The sequence below is a fragment of the Lepidothrix coronata genome, unplaced genomic scaffold (genome assembly GCF_001604755.1).
Source record: "Lepidothrix coronata isolate B3197 unplaced genomic scaffold, Lepidothrix_coronata-1.0 Scaffold33, whole genome shotgun sequence".
NCBI lineage: Eukaryota > Metazoa > Chordata > Aves > Passeriformes > Pipridae > Lepidothrix > Lepidothrix coronata.
In genome coordinates, this window is record NW_016690213.1 from 6,568,339 (window position 1) to 6,577,688 (window position 9,350).

Consider the following 9,350-nt stretch of genomic DNA (forward strand, 5'->3'; position numbering starts at 1 on the left):
AGTGGCTTTCTACATGGAAGGTTCTCATCCTAACGTATTTTTTCTTTATTAACAAGCAAAAATGACAGAATAATAGGCAACTGCAGTTAAAAAATTACCGGGGGAGGCAAAACAGTGCTTATAATAGAGTTATTGCTGCAACCTTAATTAAGGCATAGTGCCAAATACCTCTGTGATGAAAAGCAAATCAATGTAATGATGCTTTCCCATAACCTTTTTTTGGGGTAGTGAAATGTTACAAAATATTTTGCACACTTCCTACTGGAGATCAGAGCATATGGAACTGATATACAGCAGAAAGCAAAAGGATTTGGGTTAAAATCAGTGCAGCAGACAGCTGCTGGAACTGAATGTTAAAATATACTTTAATTTTCTAATGACAGTACAAGATTAAGCATATATTGACTATAAAACTTCAAATATAGTGTAGAATCTGACTAGATTAAACATAGTATATCTACTTCCCTTTTTCACTCAAATAGATATTGTTTCACCTAAACGGAAACTGTTCTGTAAATTCAAGCCATGCCATTTAGTCTTGTGCTCTAAGGTCCTACATGTTTAAAGTGATTAAATCCACACACACTGGCAGCTGAAGAACCTATCTCTGTTGAATTCAGTAGGCTTTTCACTGGCTCTCTTTCAGCAGGTCACATCCTGAGCATCTTATTCATTTTTTCCTTTCTCTATACTCAGGCACACTTTCAGAGGGGTTTATGCACACAAGGGCTGATTAAATACTGAGCAAACAGTTCAGAATTTGGCTGCTTTTATAAATAATGATTCAAAGGTTTGATTTAGCTACAGATGAGCCTGAGCCACAAAAAATTGCATCTGGATCCTAACTGTGTCAACTCCCATGGCAGAGATTTTTTTTTCCCAGCCAAAGCTTGGCCTGAAAGTTCATGCAGAAAGACAAACTGTGAATCAGAAGCCTGTATCAGTGCCCCGGGTGAAGTGCGTACCAAGATAGCCTGCAGCCACATGCCAGCTTGCCATTGACCTTTTATCTGCATAAATAGTCGTGACCTTTGGGCTGCTCAAATTAGTGCTAGCTGCTCGAGCAGTCAAGTATCACAGCCCTCTTCTGCTCAGGCTGCATCCCTTTGCCTCTAACCTCTCGTGCCATCTCCTTCACTGGGCAATGAAGGCAGGTGGGGGCATGAGATAGCTTTCTTACCTCTGGGAACATCCTCTGCCTGGAGGAAATCCACCACTAGCTTCACTACATCAACTCAGTGACACCAAGACTTTGGATTGATACTTTTCTATAGGGCCCAATAAATCTACTTCTTGCTGTGACTTATTATCCCCTCTCATTGTTTTTCATTATGTTTAAAGTAAGTCCTTAAAAGAGTTTTAAAATCAAAAGAGATAAGTTTTTACCAAAATAGTTATTTTTTTACAAAGTCTCGAAGTGAATTGTTTTGCTTAAAAAGCAAAAGTAGATCCCTAAACCACAGACCTCTTTTTAAAATATAATCTACTTTTTATTCAGTGGACTGTATGCTGTGTAGAGTTTAATGCCCATTATTTTCTCAGTAGACCAGAGCTAACATGCTCTCTCATGTAAATAAACATTTAGTCCTATTTCAAAATGCATCACTTGTGTCCCTGAAACCACAGCAGTTTTAATTATTTTTGGAAATAGGTATTTGCGCAGTTTTACAAACACATTTTTTTCCATTGTTTAGAAGAGGTCCTTTGGTTGTTTAAATGACAACATTGACTAGGCTTGAGAGTGAAGAAAAAAATTAGTGGGATATTTTTAAGGATATAAAGCAAGAAAAAAATATACAAACATTTTCAAGGTTCTCCAAGACACTGACTGCACAGACACATTTCAAAGGGAGGTCACTATGCTTGAAATTCTCTCCAAAGCTCTTTTTTTCTGGTTTCCTTTACCCAGAGCTTTTTTCTTTTTGTTTCAGTCATGGGCTGCCACAGCCCAAGTGTATTTTTCCACATAATGTCCATTGTCTACATGATGCTTTAAAAATTCAATTGACTCTTATTATGCATCCTGGAGACATTTTTAATTGCACCAAAGGAAACAGTCAGGAAGGTAGTGAGATAGCTAATAGGTAGTCGCTAATCCCTATGTTTTTAAAACTAAATTTGAGGGAGCCATCCCACAAGTAAGAGTGGGAGCTGCATGCTGAAGCACATGCCTGCTGCCTTTGGCAGATGTGTTGGAAGGGAACTAATTGTTCTGCTGCATCATGTCCTTCAGCTCTGCACCAAAGTCTAATCCACAGTGGTCTGGATGAGCTGAATTTCACCCCAAATTTCGGGAATATTTTCTTGCTGGAAGGGCTGCAACCTCACCCATATGGTTCTCGGCCAGCCACCCAAAAATCAAGCATCCCGCCTCTCTCCCAGAAGGATGGTTTGGACAAGGGTTACAAGCTCTGAGAATGAGTCGTGAGGGTGCAAGACCTGCAGATGCATCTTTATGCTGTGCAGTTGCACTGGATGCAAGAGAGGACAAGGGCTTCCGTCTCCTATTTCCGTAGCAGATGCACAGAAACAAGCCCCTGTGACTTTCAAAGTCTATTTGCCAAATTACAGCACCTCCCTTTTTAATTACACCTGAAAAAGGGCATTTATATTTCACCAGAGAAGCAAAGGAAGGGAGGGTCAAGAGGGCTGGTCTGTGTCCTTCTCCTCTGGAGCCATGCAGCCCCTCACACACAAGCTGCACTACACACAGATGCAAAGAGGAAAAATTTGAGCTACCCTTGCTGAAACATTGGCAGCACATCACTGTTTACAACTGGAATCCTTGCTGCTGGCTTTTACCAATGACAACTTAGGACAGGAATAGGAAACTTCATATAATGATGAGGTCAACTTTTTTTCACTTTTCCAGTGCCCCCAGATGAGCACAAAGCTGCTGAAGTTAAGATTTATGATTGCTTGCAAAAAATTGAGCTTGAGCCACGATTTTTAGCTGGCTCTTTTGTGCTATCTTTATAGCACTTCCAACAGCATACTCATTTGAGACTTTTAAAAGCAATTTGGGCTGCTTTCATTTGGTTCTCATTTCAGCTCTCCCACTTGATTATCTGTGCCCCTACCAGAACCAATTTTAAGTTGACCCATTCTCGAGTAAAGGAGAGGGCACTGCATGTGTTTGCAAAGCATGTTTAACTCGTGTCTGTCATCTGTGATTAATATTAAATCTATTGAGCTACATAAATAAATAATTCACCGACAAACCTGTCAAACTGATAGTAATTTCTTCCTCTCGGAGTTTACAGCTCACAGGTATCCCTTTTAATGGTTTCATTTCCTTTTGTGTACCTGGAGATAAAAACAGTGAGCTAGACAATCACGTGTGGAAGATGGAGGGCTCCTCAGCTGTTGTTCTCTGCCTCCATCCCACTACTCACAACGTACATAAATGTGCATAAAAAGGTAGAGTGGGAATAAAATAACCCCTTTGCATGTCACTTCTGCTGTGGTGGTTTGTGCATGAGAAGTAGACTCCTGCTCAGCCTTCTGGTTTGGATAACAGCCCTGTAAAATCATTTCTACCAAGAGACTAGGGGTCTGGTTTTGTTCTCTTGCAAATAAAATTAGTGGAATTATATAAGCGTAGAATCAGGGGCAAATGAAAGGAAACTCTTCTTTGCTCTTTTATATTTTTATAGAGTTGGGCTCCTTAAACACAAGTAAGGTGATACTCTTGTAAGAGATGGAAAGTGTGTCAACAGGCACCTGGCCTCAGGAGGACTAGCCATGGCACTTCAGACCTGCAAGCCACACGGTACACACAGATAGCTGGGTGTTAGAGAGTGGTTTGAAACAAAATAAACTCCTCAAACTGGGAAGCCCCTTGGAGCTAAGCAAAAGGAAACACTAAGTGCAGGGGATCTAGATGAAATCCCATCCCCTCTTCACCTTGTCCAGGTGCCTATATCAAAGTTGTAGAGAAGGATCTCCTTCTAGCCAGGGATCCTTTCCTAAAAATAATTGTGTAGGACCTCTCCTTGGAAGCAGTGATGGGATTGCTTTCCCTCAGAATCCACCCCAGCACCAATTCAAGCTGTGTGCTGTGCTGGTACTGGGCTAAAGCTCTTTATCCGTGGGAATTCTCCTCCCTCCACCATTAGCTGCATATGTAAAACCCTGCATAAGCCATTGTAGTCTCTGGGATCTGGGGGTGGAGAGTGGAATGGAAGAAATCTTGTAGCAGAATATATTTAGCTTCCATCTCTTCCAGGATGCTCCTTCACACCTCCTAGTTAAGTGCATCTAGCCCTGTACCGAGCTGTGGAAATGCAGAAGAACCAGCAGAGCTTTCTGCCTCGATGAAGGGGCTTGGATTTATACTTCAATAAAGCAGCCTCAGTACTGAAAACATAAAAGGCACCTCCCGAGTTATTTGAAAAAAAGATGTTTTAAACACAGTTCATGGGAGAGAACCTAAGTTGATTCCTAATGCTATTCAGCTACAATGAAAGTAAAATTTTATGTCTGTGCAGAACTCAAAAATTGGATCGAGATTATTGTCTAAAAGGACAGAAATCACATTTGCTAAGCTGTCTTTTGCCTGTGATATTTGGTCTTTGCTGTTTTTTCACTTAACAAGGCTGTTTTTTCACTTAACAAGGCTTCAGAACTTACTACTTGGCCTTAAGGAGTCCTACTGGAGGCAGGGAGTAACCAGCTCGTGGTTATCTGCTGTGCCTAAAACGCTGACAGTTTGAAATGAACGTTATTCATTGTAACTGCTTTGACTGAGGCCATTTCATAAGGAAATAATTAAGAGGCAGAAAACATATCATAACAAAGGAATGAGAAGAAAGATCAGGAAATACAAGCAGATTGGATCATTCTCTAAAAATGGATACAATATTTACTGTTGGTGATTATAACAAATCTAAGACTTGAATTACCAGCGCAGAGCTGACAGGACTCTGAATTGTAGATTTTTTTTTATGCAGTCTAAGAGAAACAGTTCAGATTAATAGTGAATGTAAAATTTAGGTCTAGCGTAGAACAAAATCTTACTTATTTCATATATGTGCAGAATGGAGTCTGAAAATAATGCGTTAAAAAAGTGGTCACAACGGGAAATTACAAAGAAATAAAAAGCAAAGAGGAAATAGAAAAAATATGTGTGCATTTCCTTAAAAGCAAGAGGAAAATGTAAATGTACGTTTAAGAGTACTCACAGTGATTTGCACATCTTCCTGAGACCAATCTAAATGCAACCTGAAACAAAAAAAGGCTAAAGAACAAAATCCATTTCTAAGAGGTGTGTAGTCTTACAAGCAGGAAATACCCAGGAGGAGGATTTTTTTCCCCACTGCGATCAGAGAATAAGTGAGGCAGTTACTGGAAAGCGTATGTCTTAATAAAGAATTCTGAAACGCCATTTAATACTTCTATCTGTCTGAGTAGTTAAATTAAGAGAATATCAGTGCTGAGTGATATGAGATAGAGAAGACACTGTCAGTCATGCACAGCTGGGAGCCAGGATGTCCATGTCCCTCAATTCCTAAAATAGTCATCTGTATCTGCAAGACAGTCTGGAAATCCCTTCCAGCAGCTACCAACATTAGGTCTCCTACTGCCACACTACCGTGCCTTGGTGCTGTATGCACACTCACACACCAAGTTTCAATATGTCCCAAACTTGAGTGAATTTAACTTGAACTTGCACTGTTTGGCAATAGCAAACTGCCATGCAGCTCCTCCCTCTTCACCTCCACTTAGGAGAGTAATTTCTGTTGCTGCTGAAATCAATTTGAATTTTATGACTGGCCTCACTGGAGCCAGAATTTGGCTTAATTTCTGGATGTAAACAGCTAATGGTTTTTCTGACAACAGTTTGGAGCTGGTGTAAAGTCAGAGCAGAAATATTTAATGCCTTGAGACTGACAGAACATCCCATTCATGCCCTTGGCTTACCTGGTGAAAGGGATATCAGGTATTGATGCCTTCATTCCTGTTCAAACACCCTGCTTTCCTTAAATAACAGTAAGGGAAATAAGTGGAAGTCATCTCACTTCTTTAAAAGCTGAGAACTGTGCAAATGCCCACTAAAACTCACCAACATACGTTGAGCAAAGGGTTGGTCGAGGGGGCACCTGAACCTCTGAAGACCATTACAGGCCTAGTATAGTGCCTCCACTTTCATCTTCCACCATCCTGCCTTCCCTCCACTCCCCTTGCACCTCCACAACTCCTCACAACGTGATAATCTGCAACCGCACTTGTCTGAAGCTATGAGAGCTCCAGAAAGCTGTGCTCCCAGGGTGGGAGGCATTTGTCCACAGCATTCTTTTTCCAGCTGCTTCTCCCTTTCTGGAGCATCCCTCTGAAGTAGTGATCACACTTCCTGCACCACCTGCTGCTCATCCCCAGGCCACTGGCTTTGACCACTCAGGGCAACCACTAAGGTTGCCAGCTGGAAAACCATGCAATTCCCAGTCCCTGGCAAATGGTTTTACCTAAGCAATAATGAAGCAGAGCATGGCAGGAGCCAGGCAGTTGAGAGAAGGGGTAGCTCCACACCAGATGTGAGCTTCATCCATCTGCTGGACACAGAAAGCAGAGGTTGCAGAACGAGCAATCCTGGGCATCACTGGCATTTTAGAAAGAGCTACATATTTGACATAGTTTCTCCAGAAGAACTCTTTAAATAGTAAAATCTTTGCACATTTGTATTCACAGCTCTTACGATTTTATTTTTAAAGGGAATGTAGGTGTTCATGAACAGTGGGTGTGAGACTGACAGCACTAGACCAGAGCTCTCCATTTGCAGAATAACTGCTGCATTGACTACTATGCTGCAAACTCCTGTAATGGAAATATCAAGGATTGAGAGGGCCTTCCCATCCATATGCTAATTTTGCCTTTGTCCTTGCTGCTGAAGCTGTAGCAACTAAGATGGCCTGTGGATGAGTGTGCTTGGTTGTTTAAACACTTGCTAGAACAGACACAAGATTATCAGTCCTTCCAGACAGTAATTACTTTTAAGCTTTAGCAGCGCATTTGGATTTTGCACTCCATTTCACATGACATCATGAGTTCTCTGACACATCCTTAAACATGTTCAGGTCTATTTTTTCTTTATTTGCTGACTTTTTGTTCTTAAATATAAACAGTTCAGGCTCAGGTACTTGTACCTAACTTTGGAAATATCAAAGGTTCTTACCAGTTTTCCAAGAACTGGGGAGACACTCATGAGAATGTATGCTGATGTGTCTTAAAGAAAACACACTTTTGTCCATAGCTGCAGTAGCTTATGCCTCTAAGCATCATTTGGTAGGCAATTCTGCAAATGAGAATGATCACATTGGGCTTCCACCCTTTCTTGCACTCCAGCCCACTTAGAAACACCTTCTGAAAGAAAACTCCTTGGCAGAATCCCTCTGACCATTAAAAAAGTTGCCTCTTATTCGTTATCTATTCCTTGAGCCATCTCTTCTGCACATGATAAGGTCAAGAGTGGTGCTAATACAATGTAGAAACTTTCCCTTTCTTGAGGCATGCCAGGTATATTACTGAATTAAGTGAGTTCCTACATTTTCTCCATAGCTATAGGAGTGCTTCCAGCTATTTCTCTGAACCTTCCAGTCCTCATATGTTAATGTGCTTTGGATTTTAGTTCCGGTTATTAGGAAGGATTCTTCTTTAGCCTATATTTTATTTCTTTGCTTCCTTTGAATAATTTAGGGTCAAGTTATAATTTTCTCTCACTGTCTCTAGGCTTGTGCAGAGAAGAGCAAAATTCTTCTAATTTTTATCATTCCCTGCCCCCACCTCCAGCTAATTGGAGTGGTTTTGTTAATGTGTTATGGTTGTATGCTCAGCCCTCTGCTAACTGTCTTAAGAGTTGTTTTTTCCTTGCAAAATCAGAGGTGAATCAAAGCACCATGCCAGTTCTGAATGCTAGGGACAGCATACGCAGGAGCTGCCTGACACAGAGTCCCTTTGAGGGTGGCATCTCTCTGCTAGATTAGAGGGGCTGTGGCAACAACTGCAAGAGACCAGTACCTTGGACCTGCCTTTTCATGCTCCACCTCGGAAATCTGATTTCTGAACTTAGTTTGCTTTCACAGTATTAGAAATGTCTGTTATACAGACAGAAATTCCATTATAAAATGAATATAACTGCTGTTATGCAAACAGATCAGGCCCAAGGCTCTTAACTAACTTCAAACCCAACGACTAGATTTGGGATGATCCAAGGTCTGCCCCCGCAGAGAAACTATGCAAAACAGCACCACAGCCTCTTGCTGTGAGGTCATCTAAGGCTCCTTGTGCGCTCTCCTGATTTTATGGTGGGATCTTTTGTGACGAGTTTTGGTCCTACCTTCCTTCAGTTCATCTTTTTAAAGTACTTCTGTGGCAGTGAGTTCTCTGAAGCACCATTTTCTTTCCTTTGAATCGACTGAGAATCTGGGTTAAAGTGACTGACTGACGTGACAACAAAGGAGCGAATGTCATCAGGTCCAAAGGATTTGATACACTGTTAGTTATAAAATGTACTCGGACAGCCCAAGTTCTGTGCCAGATTAATATTTGATGTCATGGGACTTGACTGGCTGTAACTGAAATAGTTGGGGCCATTGTTGGGAAAAGTTAGTGCTCATAGGAGCTGACAGCTTGACAGCCTGATCTTCCATTTACCCAAAGGCACCAGTTGGAGTGAGCAGTGACAATGCAAGTTTCCCTATATTTGTAATCACTGATAGGTCAAATTCTCTTTGCAACATTGAAGAATTGTGTGTACTTTCTATTAACAGCCAGAACTTTCCTTCTTCCAACAGTTTAGAGGGTATCAGTGCATGGCTCCTGTCAACAGTGGCTACTCCCTCTCTCTCCCTTCTCCCTCCTCCCTCCCCAGCCATCTCCACCTCTCCCAGTGCCTGTGGCAGCTGCAATAGCCTGCTTTCTCTGGCTGAGACAGCACCTGTACCCTCCTGCCTCAGGCTTCTCTGCTCATTCAGTTGTGGCAGGCACTATTTAGTCATGGCCACAATCAATGACAGCAACTCATACACCAGCTAAAGGGAAGCTGGAAGGGTGCATACCCAGTTGGTGTAAAGGCCCCAAACCAGGATCCACTCTTCAGCACCAGCCTTTCAACACCAGGAGGATTCTGGTTTGATGCTTTGCAGGACTGTGCTGGGCAGCACATAGTGCTAGGGGAGTGCAGGGAGAGTCACATGGGAGGACAGAATTCTCTCTGCGTAAAAGTCATGCATTTACTACCATTATTTGTTAAGAGTTATGAAAACAACACCTGGGATGCAGATGTGTAACTCTGGCCCTAAATGTGTATGTATGAGGCCTCCTTACATAGTCCATGCATCTATATAGTAGTCCAG